The sequence below is a fragment of the Bidens hawaiensis genome, unplaced genomic scaffold, assembly GCF_021521415.1.
Source record: "Bidens hawaiensis isolate Kalapana, Puna unplaced genomic scaffold, B.hawaiensis_p1.1 tig00000326_1, whole genome shotgun sequence".
NCBI lineage: Eukaryota > Viridiplantae > Streptophyta > Magnoliopsida > Asterales > Asteraceae > Bidens > Bidens hawaiensis.
Genome location: NW_027491025.1, coordinates 6,481,531 through 6,502,322, shown reverse-complemented (window position 1 = coordinate 6,502,322; position 20,792 = coordinate 6,481,531).

The following is a 20,792-nucleotide window of genomic DNA, read 5'->3' as shown; positions in this document are numbered from 1 at the left end:
ATTAGTTTTAATATAATAAAGTCTTTAAAAAAAGGTTAAAACAATTAATAAATAAAAACAATTAACAAAAACCGGGCCCGGGGGAATTGAACCCGCGCCCCAGGCCGGTTCCTGGCTTAACGAAATGCCACTGACCATCCAGACCAGTGTTTAACATGCTTAGAACACAGAAAGAAATATATTTATCTATCAGATTCGTTATCCTCAAATCCACCATGAACCCTAATTTGTTTAATCCGTTTAATTCGTTTGAGTAAATAAAAATTGACTTAGGGTTCTTGTTAAACACGAAATTCCGATTCAAATGCATGTAACAATTACCTGATTTGAACAAGAATTGATGGAGGACGAGAGATTAGGGTTTCGGCCAGATGACGAGTTCAAACGAGATCAGAAACGGCTTCTTTGATGCAATTGGCTTAGGGTTTTGTTTCGTGATGGAAAGATGATGGTGTGGAGCATTTTAATTGAGTTTTGGACTCGTATTTATAGGCTAACGAGGTTGATTTCAGTCCGCGCTCATAATTAACGAAAATGATTCGTATTGATGCGATTAGCTGTCAATGACGCGTTCTTTCCCTACATATGATTGACGTGAAGGTTAAGGATCAACTAATTAAACCAAATTCCGGATTTTATGGGTCAAATGAAATCAAAACAGGAAAGGGGGGGCTGTCGGTGGTGACGAGGATGGAGGAGGGAAGAAGAGATTTTGAATAATATTTGCAAACAAGTCCCTTGGGTATTGCTTGGTGATCAAAAGTTGCTAAAATACATATATTATAAACATTAAACGAGTAGGATACGGGCCACGCATAAGTACAATAAAGATAAAACCGAAAATCATATCTAATAATTCAACGCTTTTATTAAATAGAAAGATCCGATTACAAACGGGTCATAAAACGAGTACAAATTCTAAAACGATTTTGACGAATGTCACAGCATTCCCAACTTTTAAGAAATTTCGTCTCGAAATTAGGAATGAACATCCGTAGCAAAAAGATGCGGATACTTAGACTTCATTTGGTCTTCACGTTCCCAAGTGACTTCCGCACCGCGCTTAGATTCCCAACGAACCTTGACCAAAGGGATCCGGCTACGCTTGGTTTCCTTATCCATTCGATCTATTATTTCCACCGGCTTCTCAACAAAGTGCATTGTCTTATTGATGCGTACCTCGTCGAGAGGGATATGAAGGTTCTCGTCAGCTAGAACCTTTCGAAGGTTCGAAACATGAAGCACAGGATGGGTGCCTTGAAGCTTTTGCGGGAGCTCGAGGCGATAAGCAACATCTCCAATTCTTTCAAGGATTTTGAATGGACCAACAAAACGGGGGGCTAGTTTACCCTTCATACCGAAACGGACTACTCCTTTCCAAGGTGAAACCTTGAGGAGGACAAGGTCGCCGACTTCGAATTCCAAGGGTCGTCGTCGCTTATCACGTAAGACTTTTGGCGACTTCTAGCAGTAAGTAGATTATTACGAATTTGAGCTATTTTGTCGGTGGTATCTTGTATCATTTCGGGTCCAGTGAGCTGAGTCTCACCGATCTCGTTCCAACAAATAGGACAACGACATTTATGGCCATAGAGTGCTTCGAATGGAGCCATTTTGATGCTCGAATGATAACTATTATTGTATGAAAACTCAACCAACGGAAGATGAGTATCCCAATTACCACCAAAATCAAGCACAAAAGTTCTTAGCATGTCCTCAAGAGTTTGAATGGTTCTTTCAGACTGACCATCCGTTTGAGAATGGTAAGCGGTGCTAAGATCTAGACGGGTTCCCAAAGCGGTTTGAAGCAAATTCCAAAAATGAGACACGAAACGAGCATCACGGTCAGATATAATACTCAATGGCATACCATGGCGACAAACAATCTCGTTGACATAGATTTGAGCGAGCTGCTCGATCGAATGCTTTTCCCGAATGGGAATGAAATGAGCTGATTTGGTTAATCGATCGACGATTACCCAAATGCTATCATGTTGCCTCTTGGTGGTTGGAAGTTTTGTGACGAAGTCCATCGTAATGTTCTCCCACTTCCAAACTGGAATAAAAGGTTGCACGAGCAAACCAGCAGGTTTTTTATGCTCGGCTTTTACCTTAGCACATGTTAAACATCTTCCGACATAGATAGCGATATCTTTCTTCATGCCGGGCCACCAGAAAGTAGTTCGAAGGTCGAAATACATTTTATCCACACCGGGGTGGATAGAATATCGTGACTTGTGAGCTTCGTCCATTATAAACGTGCGAAGATTGTCACGATCTGGGACCCAAAGGCGGTTAAGAAAATAGAGCAAACCATCACGCTTAGTTTCGAGTTGGAGTTCAGCACCACACGACATCTCTTTGTACATATTGCCTTCAATTACGGAGATGTGTTGGGCGTCAAAGATACGAAGCTGAAGATCGTTTTGGATAACAACGCTTACAAGAAGAATGCTTTTGACATTGATTTGGCGACTAAGGGCATCAACTACTACGTTTGCTTTACCAGGATGGTAACGTATTTCGCAATCGTAGTCACTAAGAAGTTCGGCCCATCGTCGTTGCCTCATGTTTAAATCTTTTTGGTCGAAAATATGTTGGAGACTCTTGTGGTCGGTGAATATCACACATTTCGTTCCGTACAAATAGTATCTCCAAATTTTCAACGCGAATACAACAGCACCGAGCTCAAGGTCATGTGTCGTAAAATTCTTTTCATGAACCTTAAGTTGTCGTGACGCATAGGCGATGACCTTGCGTCATTGCATGAGAACGCACCCGAGACCTTGATTCGAGGCATCACAATAGACAACAAAATCCTCGTTTCCTTCGGGAAGGGCTAGGATAGGAGCGTCGCAAAGCATACGCTTCAAGGTTTGAAAAGCTTCATCTTGCTTAGCCCCCCACTCATAAGGTTTACCCTTATGAGTTAAGGCGGTGAGGGGTAAAGCGATCTTGGAAAAGTTCAAAATGAAACGACGGTAATAACCAGCGAGACCAAGAAAGGATCGAACTTCTGTAGGTGAAGTCGATGTCTTCCAATTTTTAACGGCTTCGATTTAAACGGGATCAACATGAATGCCTTTTTCGTTAACGATATGGCCAAGGAATTGAACTTTGTTTAACCAAAACTCGCATTTGGAAAACTTGGCAAAAAGTTGTTCTTCTTCAACAACAAGAGGATATCATGCAAATGTTTTTCATGCTCAACTTTAGATTTCGAGTAAATGAGAATGTCGTCAATAAACACGATCACGAACTTATCGAGATAAGGCTTGCATACGCGGTTCATGAGGTCCATAAAAACCGCAGGTGCATTGGTCAAGCCGAAAGGCATAACCATAAAATCGTAATGACCGTAACGAGTTCGAAAAGCGGTTTTGGGTATATCATCCTCATGAACGCGCAATTGGTGATAACCTGAACGAAGATCAATCTTTGAAAAGCAAGATGCGCCTTGGAGTTGATCGAAAAGGTCGTCAATTCTAGGCAAAGGGTATCGGTTCTTAATCGTGAGTTTATTGAGTTCACGATAATCGATACACATTCGAAAGGAACCATCCTTCTTTTTAACGAAAAGAACAGGTGCGCCCCAAGGTGATGAACTTGGGCGGATGAAACCTTTGCTAGAGAGTTCTTGGAGTTGACTCGCTAGCTCTTGCATTTCCGAAGGTGCGAGACGATAAGGAGCTTTGGCGACGGGATTCGCACCAGGCACAAGATCAATACGGAACTCCACTTCGCGAGTAGGAGGTAAACCAGAAACGTCGTCGGGGAAAACTACGGGAAAATCATGAACCACCGGAATGTCCTTTATTGTCTTCTTTTCGTGTTTCTTTTCCACGAAGTTGGCAAGGAAAGCCACATACTTTTTATGTAAGTATTTTTGGGCTTGAGTACATGACATAAGCTTAAGCCCCTTGGAAGGCTTTTCACCGAAAATACGCAAAATTCGATCGTCGTCTTGTGGGATACGAATATACTTCTCAAAGCACACAACTTCGGCACGGTGTTGAGCTAACCAATCCATGCCTACTATGATATCAAAAATTCCGAGTTGCATAGGAATAAGGTCGATGGAAAAATCATAGTCGTTGAGATTTAGAGTACAACCACAAATAACCGAGTCAATCAAGTTTATGGTGACGATTGATTCTTGTTCCTCTAGCCATCATAGCGGCTATACCATCTGAGTCTCCATGAATTCTTTAGGATTGTAAACTTTAAAGTTCTTAAAGTTACATCCTTTTTGGACCTTTCGTTTCTTTCGTTTCTTGTTCTTTGGATTATTATTAGCCGTAGAGCTATCATAAGCTTCTTCCTTTCTTGAAGGAACAGACTTACTTCGATTCCTCTTGTTAGATTTTGATTGACTTTGACTTGTAGATATGTCCTTGACCGCGTCAAGAACAGGTTTTATAGCTTCCTTAATCATCTTTTGAATTCCTCCTATATATTGGATGGGAATTTCATTATCTTTATTATTAATATTTTCTTCGTTTCCTGATTTCTTGGGAGGACTGTTATGAGAGTTTGCACTTTCTTCTCTTGACATACTACAATGAAATTTTAAAAGATAAGTCCAATATTCGAAGAACTTAAAACATATCTTTTATTCATCTTATTATAATTACAAGAGTGCATATTATTTTTGTTACAATTATACTCTCTACTAAGGTTCTATTTCTTCCATCGAATGACTAATTTCTTAATCTTGCTATCTTTCTTACTATTCTCCTTTTCTTTTTCTTCCACCTCTATTTCCTTCATTGTTTCTTCATTTTGAATGTGAACAAAGTAAGGATCTTGAGTTGCCGGAAAATTAAAATATTCTTGTTCGTGAGGATATTCTTCCGGATAAGTCATTACTTCTTTTTCCTTTGGCATCATTGGTTTCTTGGATCTACTAGATACGTCTCCATACGCATTTGATTTTGAATAATCCGAGCTAGTGGAATGTTAGAATCAAATGAATCTGAATCTTCCTCCATTTTTATTTGGCATGTACTTTCATCGATAGATATGGGAATTGGGAGAAAAAACGTTCCCATGAATCCTTTTCCTTTGCCAAATCGAGGCTGACATGATCCTTGGCTAGATTGACAATCGGACATATGCGCGAGGTTAAATTTTGGGATAGGTAGATGCTCCTATCTTATTTATTTTGTGTATATCTTATCCATATCAGTTTCGAATAATTTCTTGATACTTTTCAACTAAGTATCTGAATCAGTATTTGTGTAATAAGTTTTCAAAACTTATCCTTAATCAAAGCCTAGGTATAATAAAATACCTAATTCGCTAAGATAGAACCTGGCTCTGATACCAACCTGTCACACCCCGACTTAGGGCCTAGGCGTGTGACCACAAGTTGGTACCTGTTTTGTAAATATTTCAGATTTGCGGGTTTGTTTTAGCGGAAGTCTTTAATAAAATATTATTATTTTGAAAACTTTATTAAAAACTCGGGTTTAATTAGCCGTTTAATATTTCCAATACATTTCTTGGAAAACATAACTTTTTTATAATATTTCCAAACAAAATATCTGAGCCACCAGATAGCATCTAATGACTATAACTCCAATCTTCTATTCCTTCTTGCTTGTCTGTTCTAACATTTCTTGTTTCCCTGTAACATGGGTGGGAAAATACGCCAGCACAAAGCTGGTGAATAACGCTGACTCTAAAATATCTTTTCAATACCTTTGTGAAACCAACAATAATACCTTGGTGACTACTCATCAGGCACCCAACTACATTGGGATCAAATTACCCTAAGTACCATGTACAATTAATTATATACACAATATCATTTCTCTGAACAGTCTTGTAGACCTTCAGAGGCATGTTGATGATATGCATGGCCTCGGGGAAATGCCGAGTCACCATGTATGTTTGGATCCAGACACATGTATACTCTTAATCAGAGTGTCCATTTCTTATTATTGTACACAAAGTTTTAAGGATTCGTAAATCCTATACAAACATTCTGACTCATTATAAAAGGTTTGGGGCGTATTCACCTTTTCTGTTTATAATCAGTTTCTGATACTGATTCCTGTTTTCTGTTCTTCTTCTTGTTTTGTTACCTCGGACCTATAGTACGAGAATAACATTTTGTATAAATAACTAGATCAGCGATCTTACTTTAGACCTTTAGTTTATTTCGTATAACTTCAATATTAATAAAATCATTTGTTTATATAAAACGTTTGGACCTTTAGTCCTCTTCTTTATTTTACCAATTATATGCTACGTTTCTTCATCAGGAAGAAACGTCTATACTGAGTTTCTTCTTCAAGAAGAAACATTAATTTCATAATTATAATTTTCTTGTATTATTAGTCATAAAGAAATACTATTTCTCACTATAACCTTCGCTTAAGAAAACTTATATAATACTTAATTGTAATCAAGGTTCGGCTATATCTCCGACTATGGTCTAAGCCATTTATAATAATATAATAATAAATTAGGCGGAACCGCTTACCTCGCACGGTATTCGGAGTTAGATATTCCTAAGTTTATACGGTAGCACTTCTACTCTATATGCACGTTTCTCGAGGCGTTCTTGATCCACCTTCCTTGGTACGCAAATCGAGGCAATGTGTAGTCGTTGGGTCGTGCACGTACTTCGAGACAGAATGCCGGGTTACTTTTGGGTGGCACGCACTTCGAGGAAAACACCCGGATATTTGGCACGGATTACGATGTAATATTTGTCGGGTCGGTGGCACGCAAAACGATGTTCGACACGCAAACCGAGGTTGAGAGTAATTCTAGAGAGAGTGAATGTGAGGTGTTTGGGGAATGAACTCGTGGCCTTCCGTTTTAAAGCTGATTTTGGATCCCATCGAGGTACGCGATGGGCTCCTCTTTCAACTCCGTCGCGTAGCGCGACGCCGCCATTTCTGCATGAACGCCACGTGGCATGCCACGTGTCCTGCCCTGCTGCGACGTGTCACCTGAGTGTGACACGTGTCCCTGAGTCACCACGGTCCATCGCGGTACGCGAGGGCCGTCTTCTTAGACTCATCGCGTAGCGCGATAGATCCCTGGATAATATTTTTCACTTTTAGTCCCTCGTCTTTGATAGCTTGTCATTTATAGGTCTAAATCTCGTTGTCCAAAAATACTAAGGCGGCTCTCAAAGCGGCTCGCGGCGATGCGAGCGTGCAAAGTGCAAAGTGCGCCATCAAAGCGCCACATTGCGCCCAACGCCCTTCGCCGTCGCCGTCGCCTTCGCCATCGCCATCGTCCTCGTCCTCGCCCGAGCCCGTGCGCGTCGGGTGCTACGCACTCTCCTCTAGGACTACTTGGTGCATGGTATTCATAAAAGAATATAACTATGAAAATTGTATCTCTTATAAAGAGCTTCCATTTCTTTACCACTTTCCATGTGGGATAGATTCCATCTTCCTTATTTATACCTTAGTGGAATGCTTCCACTTTGTTACATCTTCCAATGTGGGATGGAGTTTTATTATTTTCCTTCATATAAGAATACTTAACTTAGAAAATATTTTTATTTCCTTATTTTTCTTATAATTCCTTATTTAATATTTTCCCATTACTTATCTTAAGATTATTTTTGATCCCTCAACTTTCCTAAGTTGTCAAATTTGGATCGAAATTTTGGAGATGTTACAATTGAGCACAACTTAACAGCCTAGATAATTAAAAAAAATGGTACATGCGTTTTAAAATCGCTAAACATAATCCTACCGATTTAAGTTTTTTTCTGGTCACATAATTGAGGTTTCATGTATGAAACAGAGATTAATAGTAAATAATCAAAATGCTAATTGCATACAGGCAAAGAAATTGAAAGTAAAGACTTTAACATAAACATATAAAATTTCAAATTAAAGAGCAAAAAACTCACTTAAACCATTCATTAATGGCAGCTTCAAATAGAGTTGGTATACTTTTGGCGAGCAAGAGACTGCTGAGGGATATAAAAGACCAGCTTGAGTGATTTCTTAACCTCCTCAAATGGCTCAAACACAACACCATAAAGTGAGCCACCTTTAACAGCTGCTAACGGAAGACGAAGTAAACAAGGAGCAGTTGAACGTGTCATCAGCAAAAAAGTAAATTTGGATTTAAAAAATCAAAGATGTGTTGATAAAGAAGAGAGGATTGAAGAATCATACCTGTCACACCCCGACCAAAGGCGGAACATGCCGGAGCATAACGTATTGATTGGACAGTTGCTCAGAAGACACTAATTAAAGCGTTAATAATTATTTAACTTCATTAACATTAAACATGTACACAAATTCAATAATCAAAACAATTACATCATATTTATTGTTTAAATATATATCCTAGGGTAAAAACTAATATCTTCAATCTTGATCAATGTAAATTACTAGTACCTGTAGCATGTATAAAAATAGAGTTTGTCAACACGAATGTTAGTGAGAATACATAAGTTTTAGTTGAGATACATATATAGATAAAAACCACAATTCACATGTAAATTATGAGTGTTACAATACTTATGAAAATGTAAACAAGTAAATAGATGTGGACCCGTTCTTATTGATACGAAATCAAATTACTTGGGTAAATGTATGATCATACTAGATGAGGATAGATGAGGATGAGATACCAACCACCAAACATAAAATAAACAATTAAGCACATAAAGCATTATCATAGAGCATGCAATAATCACACATAAACATATATTGAATTGTGTTTTGAATAGATGTGGGAATAAAACATAAGTAAACTTGAATATGGTATACATGCTACCCCGAAAATATAAAAGATGGAAAAAGGGGTATGTAAACTCACCTTAATGAGTGGATTGACGGGAACGAGATGTCGATAAAAGAAAATTTAAGATAGGGGCGGCGAGCTCCTCGATCGGGTTACGTCAACAAAAGTTCCTAATTGTTAATGATAATTAATTAAGATTAAAGAAATAATAACAAGACTGTAAGGCCCCGTTACCGGTGCCTCACATTTGAATGTTGGATTTACTCATTCACATAGTTCTAGTAATCAGAGTTAATAAAAACATTCACGGAACATAAAAACTTTCAATAAACATACATAATAATCCATAACTTGTCTTAATAAACATACTGTCTTAAAACATAAAAAATAAAACTTCTTGGGTCTTCCAATGTCAGCCTCTTATTCAATGCCAAGTGTTACCCTCAAGCGAGCTGCCTCATCCTACTCACCTGCGTGCATACTAAAAGTCAGCTACGCTGAATGAGTTCTAGTTAAACATACATTATGCAATACATTCTTCCTTACATACTTTCATTCACACTTTAATACTTCGTTTATACCTTCATACTTACTTACATTTATATCCTACGTTATAAAGAGCATTACGCCCTACATTCCTCGAGTATTATTAGGGCTCGGTACCCTCCTTTCTTGAGTATTATTAGGGCTTGGTACCCTCTTTCTTCGAATATTAGTAGGGTTCGGTACCCTAGTTCTCGAATATTAGTAGGGTCCGATTCCCTCTTCGTTACCATACAACCATACGTCATGCCTCGAGTATTATTAGGGCTCGGTACCCTCTTCGTTACCATACAACCATACGTCATGCCTCGAGTATTATTAGGGCTCGGTACCCTCTTCGTTACTGTTATTAACCTTTCTTTGTTTACTTTACAACACTCATGTACATACATATCATACTTATATCATTCCTAACCTTTCAACTTATTAGTACGTGCAATATCCGAAGATCGTTCACGTACCGATAAGCCGTCATTCCTAACTTTCACATAACCACGTAAGGCATACACTTATCACTTAGGATAAGTGTATTAACAATCACATCGAGTATGTACACAGCCCCGAAAACATAACATAGAAATAGGGCTAGAAACTCATCTGGATCCTGTTGCGTTCGTCGTTTATCGTAATTCCTTTCTTTAACTGAGCTTGGCTAACTGTTAAACATATATTCGTTAATCAACCGTCTAACTAATTAAGTTGGTATTTTAGTTTACCAACGGGCTTCCTAAGTTGGGCTTGTTTGTGTTAGTTCATGACAATGGGCTAGTTTATTTTATGTTAGATATGGGCTTATCTTTTATGGACTTAGCTAATTCAGGCCCACTGGATTCTGGCCTAAGGCCCAACCGATAACGGTGTGGCCGAGAACCCAAGGCAGAGAACTCTTATTTGGCCAAGAACTCTCATACTTGGCTGAAATCGTTGACCGAGAACCACTGTTTTCGGCCGAGAACCTTGACCGAGAACATAGGGTCACCGAGAACTCCAAGGAAGAGATCTCGTGGCCGAGAACTCCGGTTGACTCCATGCTGGCCGAGAACTTCCAGGTCTGGTGTTCTCAATTTATATCATTCTTATCCATAATACATTAAGACCCAACAACGGTTAACGACTCGCAAACACACCTTTATTCACCCAAAACCCAACCTCCTAGTCCGTCCTACGCTCGTTATCGCCCCGTTGCCAAGTCCTAACCCTTTTTTAGCATAAAGCTCGAACCTTTAACCATAAAAATGTCCATTAAGCTAGATCTAGGGTTTTCTTGATGAACCGTATATAACTTTGAATCCTTTATGTCCATTTTAATCACCAAGTTTGAAACTTTATGCTTTGTCTAGACCCGATCTACTCTAGGGTTTAGTTTCATAACAAACTGTTCATAAAAACGTAACCTTTAATCATAAAGAACATACCTTTGGACGTTTCTAGGCTACGGGTTAACTTGGTTATGAACTTCCGGGTTGTATCTTGCTCTTGAGGTCAAGATCCTTCAATAGTAGTCGCTCGATCTCGGTCTTGGATCACCTTCTTACTCGCGGCCGTAAGATGGAAGGGTTTGTGTGTGTTTTTAAGGTGTAGGGAATATTATGGATAAGATGGATGGAAATGGAAAGATTTAGGGTTTAAGGGGTATTTATACACCCTTAAGCCCATGGACCTAAGGCCCATCTTTCCTTTTTAGTCCATGATTAATTATCTTTAATTAACCTCCATATCTTTCCCTTTTTACCATTTTACTATTTATCTATTTACTCAAGTAATTTTTCCATTATAAGAAATAATATGTAGAATATTATTATTTGAAAATTTGGGATGTTACAAAGTCGTAGACGGATATGGAATTTGATAGGGTTTAAATACAATTTCTAATGTTATTAGTTTAATTATCATAAATTCGTAAATAATATAGCTAGAGGGTTGAAATAGTTAAAAAGAAATAATATGACACTTTTGGAGTCATTTAGAATTTAAACTATTGATATTAATTTTATTATTATTATTAATATTATTATTACTATTTATGTTCGCTTTCTTTACGTTAATAAAATAGATATTTAATAAAGTAATATATACATAAAGTTGTAAAAGCTAAGGCGAAAATTTGTCTTTATAATGAATCAAAAATTTGGGTTATTAAGCGAGTTGTTATCAAACACACACACACACACACACACACACATATATATATATAAATTTTATGGAGAATATTAAAGTTTAATGACGAGAAGGCAACAAGACTAGAGGTTCGGTTTATCATTTTTTACGCTTATTAAAAGTTATAACCATATATTAATATAAAAGAAAATGTTTTCAAAGTATAAAAAAATAAAAACATAAAAATCGGGGCCAGGGGGGCTCGAACCCGCGCCTGGACCGGTTCCAGGGTTTTAGCAGCTCACGCACCAACCATTGAGCTGGTGTGTTTGTTTGTTATAGATCTCAGTTTATTTATATAAAACCAGTTAACCTGAAAACCCTCCTTCAACAAATAAACCATAGAATTCAAGATGTCCAAATCGTTCATAGATTGATTAAATTGAGTTGGGGTTAATGTTTTTTGGGCAAAAATCATTTGAATGCAACTTATAATTACCTTGTATGTTAACGAATTGAGGAAGAACGAAGAACAGGAAGGTGCGGCCCTGCTTTGATCTTAAACGAGTATTAGATGGCCTTGTATACTGTAATTATCTTAGGGGTTTGTGTCGCAATGTAGAGATGGTGGTGTGGACGAGTTTAATTGTATCCTAGACATGTATTTATAGTGTTTTGGGGATCAAATGAGCCACGGTTCTATATTAAAGAAATTCGATGTCAATTGGTTATAATTTACCAAGTTTAGGGTGTCGGTAGGACGCGATTTAGGTAAGCTAATGATTTGGTAAGATTAAATTATCCGAAAATTGAGGAACAAGATGTGACATTCGTCAAAATCATTTTAGTATTTGTACTCGTTTTATGACCCGTTTGTAATCGGATCTCTCTATTTAATAAAAGCGTTGAATTATTAGATATGATTTTCGGTTTTATCTTTATTGTACTTATGCGTGGCCCGTATCCTACTCGTTTAATGTTTATAATATGTGTATTTTAGCAACTTTTGATCACCAAGCAATACCCAAGGGACTTGTTTGAAAATATTATTCAAAATCTCTTCTTCCCTCCTCCATCCTCGTCACCACCGACAGCCCCCCCCTCCTGTTTTGATTTCATTTGACCCATAAAATCCGGAATTTGGTTTAATTCGTTGATCCTTAGCCTTCACGTCAATCATATGTAGGGAAAGAACGCGTCATTGATAGCTAATCGCATCAATACGAATCATTTTCGTTAATTATGAACGCGGACTGAAATCAACCTCGTTAGCCTATAAATACGAGTCCAAAACTCAATTAAAATGCTCCACACCATCATCTCTCCATCACGAAACAAAACCCTAAGCCAATTGCATCAAAGAAGCCGTTTCTGATCTCGTTTGAACTCGTCATCTGGCTGAAACCCTAATCTCTCGTCCTCCATCAATTCTTGTTCAAATCAGGTAATTGTTACATGCATTTGAATCGGAATTTCGTGTTTAACAAGAACCCTAAGTCAATTTTTATTAACTCAAACGAATTAAACGGGTTAAACAAATTAGGGTTCGTGGTGGATTTGGGGATAACGAATCTGATAGACAAATATATTTCTTTCAGTGTTCTAAGCATGTTATACACTGGTCTGGATGGTCAGTGGCATTTCGTTAAGCCAGGAACCGGCCTGGGGCGCGGGTTCGATTCCCCCAGGCCCGGTTTTTGTTAATTGTTTTTATTTATTAATTGTTTTAACCTTTTTTTAAAGACTTTATTATATTAGAATTAATATCGTTTACACTCGTTTAACTAAACCGAACCCCATTAAACCTTTAAAATAGAGTTTATTAGACGTTCTCGTATATATATATATGGATATAATTCGGAATATATATATATATATATATATTAAGTGGTTAAACATATAGTTTTCGTTTAACTATAAGATAGATTGTTAGACGTATCGGCCTAGTATAGTTATAGTTTATTTTAGGGCCCGAATTGCTTGTATACCCTATGTGCTATGTGCCCACACTTTTATTAGAAGTTCATTCATACGCTCAAATTTATTACGTTTTATATCGTCACATATACACCTATTCACACACAAAATCCAAGGCTTATGCCTAAACAATTTGTTTTATTTTTTTCATCTATTTATTTATTTAAAAAAAACGATTTTCAATCCTCTTAAAGTTGGTTCTACGTGACGGGTATGTAGTAACTGGAAGGGTGGCACACTTGTTTTTTCGAACCCTTGACACTAAGGTTTTTAAACCTAAGGATAAGCAATGCGTATAAGTCCCAATCAGACGCGGGACCCGGTTGCTTACCTGGAGGGTTCGAAAAAGGGTGCTGGAACTTATTAGGCCAAATCATACCATGCAAACTTCATACGAACCATTACTTTAAGTTGTCGAACGTGGCCATTTTCCTTTGTGAATAGAGAATGGTTGTACTCCTGCTCTTAAATCTCATACAAGTCATGGTGGTAAATAAATATCCTAATTTCGATACAATTTTCATGTGATTTTAGTATTATCAATATTTTTTTTATTATTCAAAGGGTTTAAGTATTCCACTCCTCGAAATCTTCACTCGATAACTCACACGCGTAGTACTCTCTCTTTTCAGCATGTCTGCTCGTTTCCCTCATCGTCCTGCAAGAAACTCCAGCCACAAGATGACAGCCCAGATCACTAAGCAACTGACTGATGTGCTCCCGAATATGGTGGCTCAACTGCACCAAACCATTGCTTCCAATTCGAACTCAGCCACTTCGGGTTCGAGCTCCAACTCTTGTCGTTACATGACCTTCACCGATACGAATCCTCTTAAGTTTGATGGCTCTGAAGGTGCCACTGCCCTACTGGAATGGTACCAAAGTATGGAGAGTACTTTCCTCATATCGAATGTCCCGAGGACAAGAAGACAAGCTTTGCTTCAAATGTCTTCAAGAAAAGAGCCTTAACTTGGTGGGTGCAAGAAAAATCCACTCGTGGTGCTGATGTAGCCCTGGCCTTGCCATGGGAGGAACTTTAGGAAATCATGACCGAAGTGTTCTGTCCACCCAACGAACTCATGAACCTTGAGGTGGAATTTTGGAATCTTAAGCAAGAGGGTGGTGATAACGCTACTTACACCGCTCGCTTCAATGAGCTCAGTGTCTTGGTTCCACATCTTGTAACCCCTCTTTCTCGTGGGATTATCAAGTATGTTCGGGGTTTGCCAAGGAAAATCCAAGACTCGGTCCAAAGCAGTGCCCCCAAAACTCTTTGCGAGGCTGTTGTCCTTGCTGCATCCTTGTCTGACAACCACATTAACGCAGGAACCCTCAAAGGTAGCAAGAAGAGTGTTGAGAAAGCCGAGGCCGAACCTTCCAAAGAGGTCACGGCCGAAGCCACACCCAAACCAAACCGCAACAACAACAACAACAACAACCATTCCAAGAAACGTAAGCAAAACTATACCTTAACCCAACAAAACCCACCTCAACCTCAATACCAACCAACCCAAACCCAAACCCAAAACTTTCAAGCTCCACCTCCAAAGAAACCTTACCACGGACCACACCCGTTTTGCCAAATTTGCCAACGACACCACCAAGTCGGCATCCCTTGCCGACAATGCACCCATTGTGGCCGTTACGGACACCAGCTAAGCGCATGTTTCGAACTCTTGCGTACCCAACCAACCCTCACCAAACCACCATGCACTCCTTACACTTTCAACCAAAACCGTGTTTTAACTCAAGCTCAACCCATTGCTCAAGCCTACCCCACCCCTCGAGCGTGTTTCAATTGTGGAGATCCTAGTCATTTCCGCAACGCGTGTCCCCGTGTGACAATCGTCAATTTCAGGTTAACTCCGTTAACTCAACTCCGGCAATTCAAACTTAAAGATCACTGAATCTATAACGCACACCTCATTACATTTAAACTAGGGTTTAAATGACGCTTGACACTTACTACATGTGTAGTCTTTCGGGATTTGCACCGAAACGCAAACGAGTTGACGCAAACGATTGGCGAATAAACGAAAAACACCAAAACAATAATTATGTGATAATTATGTGTTAGACTTATGTGTTATGTGATAACATTGTTATAAACGTTAACTCAATGTGCTAGAACTAGTTAATTAAGCTAGAAAAGTAACATTTGAAAGTGGAGGGACCTAGATGTAACATGATTGTTATTAAATAATATTAAGCTAAAACCCTAGCCTCTCTTTCTCTCTCAAAACCGATCGGCCAGCCCCCCTCCCCCCTTGTTCTTGGCTGCCGTCAATCACACACACACATATACACAAGATCTTTCAAGTTTAATCGAAGATTAAGGTGCTAGGAAGGTATAAACAACTATCCTATGTATTTTACATGCTTAATTTTGAGTTTGAATGGGTTAATTATAAACCCTAAAATCTGGAAATTTCATATATTGTGTTCATATGATCTTTGTTTGATTTGATGATGTATTGATGATGATTTGATAACTAGAATTGATATTGTTACATATTAATTGTTGTGTCTTGATTTTGAGATCAAATAAAACCCTAACCATGTATGTATGGTGTAATTGATGTGCATGGATAGTGATTATGGTGTCTAGAGTGTTATATGAACGGATTATAGTCAATGGATGGTTAATATGTTGAGTTTTGTTGCAAACAGTTTCTGGACAGATTGTGTTGTTGATGTTCAATTGACTGTATCGGGGTGTAAATGTAAAAATTGGTTGATATTATTGATACTACAGTAAACTAGGTTGAGTTTAGTTTCTAAAGAATATAAATTTGCAATTTTTGGACATGTAAAAGTTAACCTTTATGATTTTACAAAAACGTTGTGCAAAGCTGAGTTGTTAGACCTGCTGTTAGGTTGTTTTGTAAATGTTATATCTCATGAACTACGAGACCAATTGGGTTGGTTCCACTTCTGGAAGTTGAATTGTTGAGTTAAGAACCTAACCCAAGTGGTCTTGCATTTATTGGATTTTTCATTTAACGGGAATTTCAAATAACATTTTGTTGCGCATGAATTTGACTGTTATGAGTTGCTGTAATTATTTGATTATTGTGAGAAACCTACGTGGAATAAAAATATAATAAAATATGTTCTGGAAACCTAAGACATACATGATTTTGTGATGATTTTTGATAAATTAATTGAGATGCTATGATCGGTGGAATAGTACAATCTTTCAAGTAGAATTTCTGTCTCGGTGAAACTAGCTGCTGAATTTTGTGAAAATGCATGAAACATGATAATTGCTAGTTAATTGTTATGTTTTGACCAAATTGCCCCTGCGGGGACTACTTGCTAAATAATTGTGGTGTTTTGACCAAATTTCCCCTGCGGGGAATAGTTGCTAGTGATGTACATTATTAATACATGACACGTAAACGATTGTTCACACACGTAGCGTATCACAAATGTGCTTGTTAAGTCACACACGATTCACAAACAAACACGAAATGTGAAATTTGCATAGGTACTACGTGCCGGGTCTAGAGACTCGTTAATAGTTCCGACACTTAGAAAATCTCTTTGTTGTTTTAGAACGCTAGAGAGAGTTTTCTGTGACGCGCATCACTTGTTGATTTATTTTTGGGAATTCTTCGCAAACAGTGAGTTTCACTTACCCCTTTAAACTGTTTTAAACGCTTTTCACTTGGGGGAGATAACATACTCCGATAAACGCATTTAAGATTTTGTTAGTAAATTATATATCACTTGTAAAGGCTAAGTGGCAAACGAAACATTTGAAGTCCTACACATCGAACCGGTTAATATTTGGAATAGCGAGTCACTGTTGAGTAGTACTACTGGGTTTGACAAACCCCACCCAACGCTAAACTCGACTGGAGGTCGAGCGGGTGTAATTTTGGCTAACACGTACCATGGTCTGGATGACTTGGTGACAAGGCACTTGATAAACAGTCAGCTTCGGTGTCAAACACTTAGTAATACTTGTTGTATAGGCTAGCTACCTATCGATATATAATTGATTTAACACTATCTGGTAACGCAAAACGCTGAACGCAAAACGCTAAACGCAAAACACTGAACGCAAACGCTAAACGCTTTATTTTATTTAAACTTGTGAACTCACCAACCTTGTGTTGACACTTTTAGTATGTTATTCTCAGGTAGCCGAGGCGGGCGCGCGGTATAGGATCATGCATGGTTTATGAACATTCTGATATGCAAACATGTTTTTAACTATTATTACTTGGGTTTTTAAGTCGTCCTGCGTGACACAACTTTTGTCTTTGGTTTTTACGCTTCCGCACTTATTTTTCATTTAAACGTTTTTATGGTTTGATTATAACTAATGATTCCAATCCTGTTAGTTCACACCCTCTAACGGTAAAACTCCGTTAGCGGATTTTGAGGGTGTGACAGATTGGTATCAGAGCCATTGGTTATAGCGAACTAGAAATTGCATGCATACTAGACTATAACCGCGACGACCCATTAGTTATAATGATACGCACTGCATAGATTTGTGTAGTCTCTGTTATCTTATCTCTTTACCCCTTTCACTCATACGCGCGCATACACGGCTTACCTGTAGGAATGTCGACGCCGCCATCATCATCATCATCATCCGATCCGATGACTCATGCTCATGGGAATGAACCGCAGATACCTACCGCATCGCCACCCCGAGTAGTTCCGGAACTCGAAGCTCCCGCACCGAAGAGGTATCGCTTATCCGGAGGCATGTACGAAAACGAAGTTAGCTGGGATTGGTACCCTAATATGATCAGACGTATGGTCTATCGCGAACAAGTTCCCCCGCTACCCCACCCGAACCATCCTGCTTATCCCAACACCTTACCACCCATAACCGAACCTGTAGAGCGTGTGCTCGCAGTTGTTGTCTCTTGTTTGGAGCGTGATGTTGGTTACATGCGCTATACGAGAGCGAACATTTCCGGACTGTTAAAAGATGGAACCGAAACTAAAGAGGAAATTTCCCGCATGACAGTAGCAATGAAGGAAATGCAAGAGGCTAGTGATCAACAGATGAAGATTATGAGAAAGATGCAAGCCGAGATGATAGACTTGCAAGAGCAACTCCAAGTAGCAAGGACCCGAACCGAGATAGCTTTAGAGCGCTGCGATGTCTTACAAATACAAATTGCTCAGAACGCAGCCGAACCTGAGGCAGAACCTGAAGCAGAGCCTGACGCAGAGCCTGAAGAGGAACCCGAAGAAGATCCCGAAGAGGAGCCTGAGGAGGATCCCGATGAGGAACCTGAAGAAGAACCGGAGGAAGAACCGGCAGAGGAGGAGGCACACTCAGAGGTGTCCTCAGACGATGACATCTAAGGATGATAACACCTAGATGGAGGGGTTGTCTCCATCCAAACTATTATTTTTCTATGATTTTAAGGATTGGTTTTAAATACTTTGTAGCGAATACAATGGTTTTAATCATGAATTATTATTTGGATTAATATATGGTTGTGATGTGATGTTTGTTCCTGTTATTTTCTTTCTTACCTATCTTTTATTACATGTATGGTGTGTTTCATATGAAAGAAAAATTCATGTTTAACATTTTATGCTGTGATTCAAGGAAATGGAAGGAAGAAACGCTAGACACGGACGTGGTAACATCAACCTGACTGCAGCAGAACTCCAAACTCTGCTGAATGACCACGCGGCGGCCGCTCTAGCCGCACATGTACAGAACCAAGCTGGAGGTCCAATTGGAACGTGTACCTTCAAGAATTACCTTGACTGCAAGCCCAGTACGTTTAAGGGCACCGAGGGAGTTATAGGCTTCCTGCGTTGGGCTGAGAAGGCCGAGTCGGCGTTTGAGATGTGTAATTGTCCCCCTGCTAGTAGGGTCAAATTTGCTGCTGGAACACTTGAAGATTCTGCCCTCACATGGTGGAATTCAAACGTGCAGATCCTTGGATTGGAACTGGCTAACGCGATGAACTGGGAAGAGTTCAAAAACATGATGCGAGAAGAGTACTGTCCTAGGGAGGAGATTGCAAAGTTAAGTTTTGGTCTTTGAAGATGGTGGGTTCAGAAATCGAAGCCTACACCACCCGTTCTCACGAGTTGGCTGTGATGTGTCCACGGATGGTAGACCCGCCGAGTAAGAGGATTGAAATGTATATTGATGGGTTAGCACTGCAGATTCAGGGCATGGTGACGTCTTCCAGACCAGCCACGATTCAACAAGCGATTCGGTTAGCTCACAAACTAACGGATCAAGCAGTGACCCAAGGTGCGCTACCACCTAGGGGTTCAACCACTAAAGCCCGTGACAACCCGAGTGCTGACAACAATAGAAACAACCCGAGCAGCGGAAAGAGAAAGTTTGACAACACCAGATCCTCATCCTCGAACCTCCCACAGCAGCAACACTACCGAAAGCCCGAATTCACCCGGAACTTCAACGATCAGGGTCACAATAACAATAACAACGGTAGCGGGCAGGGTTCGAGCGGCTATGCTGGGAAGTACCCGAAGTGCAACAGGTGTAACTATCATCATGCTGGCCCGTGTGACCGTGTCAAGTGTCTGAGATGCGGAAAGATGGGTCACCAGGCAAAGGAATGTAGAGGAGACCTTGCGGCAAAGGGTGCTCCTAAACAACCTATGACGACGAAGGGATGTTTCGAATGTGGGCAGGAAGGTCATTCAGGAAAGATTGTCCAAGCTGAAACAGAACGACAACAATGGAGGTAATGGAAGTGGCAGTGGTGGTGGAAACAATGGTAAAGGAAGAGCTTTTGTTATTGGGTCGGGTCAAGCCCGCAATGATCCGTACGTGGTGACTGGTAAGTTCCCTGTGAACGATTGTTTTGCTTCTGTATTGTTTGACACTGGAGCTGATAGGAGTTTTGTGTCGAAAGCCTTTAGTCAACTCTTAGACCTAACTCCAACCCCGTTAGATGCTAAGTTTCCTGTTGAATTAGCTGACGGTAAGACTATAGTAACGACTCATGTACTTGCGGGATGTAAGTTAAAACTGTCAGGTCATGTTTTTGATATTGACCTTATTCCTTTTACGCTTAGTAGTTTCGATGTCGTGGTCGGCATGGACTGGTTATCCGAGAACCGAGCGGAGATTATATGTCACGACAAGATAGTCCACATTACTACCCCTTCCGGCAAGATCATTTCGATCCGGGGCGAGAGAAACGGCATGACCACCAGCGTCATTACCCTCATGAAGGCGCAGAAGTATCTACGAAAGGGTCATCCGGCAATTTTGGCGCAGATTGTTGAGAAACCCGCGGAAGAGAAGCGAATTGAAGATATACCGATTGTGCGAGATTTTCCGGAAGTTTTCCTGGAGGATTTGCCTGGACTCCCTCCTATTCGACAAGTCGAATTCCAAATCGAGTTGACCCCCGGTGCAGCACCCATAGCACGAGCTCCGTATCGGCTCGCACCGGCGGAGCTTCAGGAACTGT